We start from the raw sequence: 2,500 nt of genomic DNA, 5'->3' as shown, positions 1-2,500 counted from the left end.
CAAAGATTCTATCATTTTTGTATTTGCAATTCAATATGGTTATATATTAGAGAACATATATATGTTCTTCCTTTTCTCATCGTTGTCTTCAATTTTAAGAAATAGTCGAACGGTCGATTCGTTTTTTTTACTTCCATGAAAAGAAATTTATGATCATTATTGAAACTTAGAATTCTACAATGTGCAATGTAAAAAGATTATAAGTCTACTTCGTAGATTTGAAATTCGAATAATTCTAAAAAAGTATATTCGAAATGAATATTCGAATATTCATTCTAATAATTTAATTCTATAAAATAATAAAGAATATAAAAAGAGAAAAAGTATCAAATAATAATAATTGCATGAGGTTAGAACAAAAAAACCAAGAATTTCAAATCAGATATCATTTAACTTTAAAAAAAAAGCTTTCCGGTCTAATTAAAATTTTCTTATTTAGAAACTCATGAAATCAAAATTAGAAAGTCGATATATTGCTATATTATATTAATTCATTAAGGTTTTGTTTTATTTATTTAATGATAGTCACTATTTATTTGAGCTATATTCTGTTCTAGAATATCGAAAATATGATGAATTCTAAATAGATAAGGAAAAATATGAATAGAATAGTTAATTAATACGATCTAGTAGTTTAGTGAATTTGTATACACTATTTTAGTTGAGCCCGCTTAGCTCAGAGGTTAGAGCATCGCATTTGTAATGCGATGGTCATCGGTTCGATTCCGATAGCCGGCTTTTACATAGTTTTTCATTTTTTTACATGATTTTTAATGTACTTTCAAAAAAAAATAAGATTGAAAAGACTTCTTTCACCTTTTTCCAAGAGTTACCACGCCATTTATATTATGTCATATAAACTTCCATATAGGAATATATATTGGGGTAAAAGGGTTAGATCTTGGCAAAATAAATGAAGAAAATAAAGGAAAATTTTTGTGATTTATTGATTTATATATATTGTATATACAATAAAAAAAATCTGTATATTGAGAGAATATATCTTCTGACTCTTTGTATTCCAATAGTTTATTGGAGTGGATTTTACGTTATTTATCATTATCATTTAGTTCAGTTTTAATTTTGTTTAGTTTTTGTACAATTTCAATAAAAAAAGGAGTCTTTATGTCACGTTACCGAGGGCCTCGTTTTAAAAAAATACGCCGTCTGGGGGCTTTACCGGGACTAACTAGTAAAAGGCCTAGGGCAGGAAGCGATCTTAGAAACCAATCACGCTCCGGAAAAAAATCTCAATATCGTATTCGTTTAGAAGAAAAACAAAAATTGCGTTTTCATTATGGTCTTACAGAACGCCAATTACTTAAATATGTTCGTATCGCCGGAAAAGCTAAGGGGTCAACGGGTCAAGTTTTATTACAATTACTTGAAATGCGTTTGGATAACATCCTTTTTCGGTTGGGTATGGCTTTGACTATTCCTCAAGCGCGCCAATTAGTTAACCATGGGCATATTTTAGTTAATGGTCGTATAGTTGATATACCAAGTTATCGATGCAAACCCCGAGATATTATTACAGTGAAGGATGAACAAAACTCTAGAACTTTGGTTCAAAATCTTCTTGAGTCATCTGCCCCCGAGGAATTGCCAAACCATCTGACTCTTCACACATTCCAATATGAAGGGTTAGTCAATCAAATAATAGATAGGAAATGCGTCGGTTTGAAAATAAATGAATTGCTTGTCGTAGAATATTACTCTCGCCAGACTTAAAAAACCTAAGTGAAGTAAAAAAAAATCACTAAAAACAAGAGTTCGGACAACTCCCCTTTGCCCGCTTTTTTGATTAAAACTAAAAAGGGACAAGGTAAGGGATTTTGTCGGGGAATCTTTTTCCTATTCATGTATCATAGATTGGTAGGGAGGTTTGGATCCCTTGTTTGCTCTTCCCAGCATTTTCCATAGCAAAGAAATGTAGATTTTATATCTAGAAAAATTGGAAGTAGATAGAATATTTTTTTATAAAAAACGAGTCCGCTTTTATGTTAGTTCGTACTATAAAATTCCTTTGTTTGTGAGAAATTTTCTCACAAAAGAAAAGTTAAAGGAAATAAAAAGAGTTATAGAATGGATTACTACCTATGCCAAGATCGCGTATAAATGGAAATTTTATTGATAAAACCTTTACAATTGTAGCCGATATCTTATTACGAGTCATTCCGACAACTTCCGGAGAAAAGAGGCATTTACTTATTACAGAGATGGTGCGATTTGATTATCATTATCATTTTTTTCTATTTCTCACCGATTTGGAATAGAAAAAAAGAGTATTGAAAAAAATCTACCGCTTTTGAAGGTGAAGTTTATAATATAAAAAGCAATCCCTTCTGTCATGTATCCACGATTAGTGCAGCCTTAGATGCTTCAATTATGAATTCTAGTATGAGCAAAGGTTTTTTACCTACGGTTCCCGTATTACAGATCAATCCTACTAGACTAATAAATATACGAATAGGAGGCACAGGGGAATAAGCACTACGCC

At 30.8% G+C, this 2,500-nt stretch overlaps 1 non-coding gene across 1 annotated transcript; it reads left to right on the top strand.

The window, feature by feature from the left end:
- Window positions 1-665: 665 nt before the first annotated feature.
- Window positions 666-738, top strand: TRNAT-UGU. The gene has a single exon. It is a non-coding gene; the product is annotated as a tRNA-Thr (tRNA).
- Window positions 739-2,500: the final 1,762 nt, after the last annotated feature.

Source organism: Brassica napus, unplaced genomic scaffold (genome assembly GCF_020379485.1).
Source record: "Brassica napus cultivar Da-Ae unplaced genomic scaffold, Da-Ae ScsIHWf_3149;HRSCAF=3968, whole genome shotgun sequence".
In the NCBI taxonomy this organism is placed as follows: domain Eukaryota; kingdom Viridiplantae; phylum Streptophyta; class Magnoliopsida; order Brassicales; family Brassicaceae; genus Brassica; species Brassica napus.
This window is presented reverse-complemented; position numbering and strand designations above follow the sequence as displayed.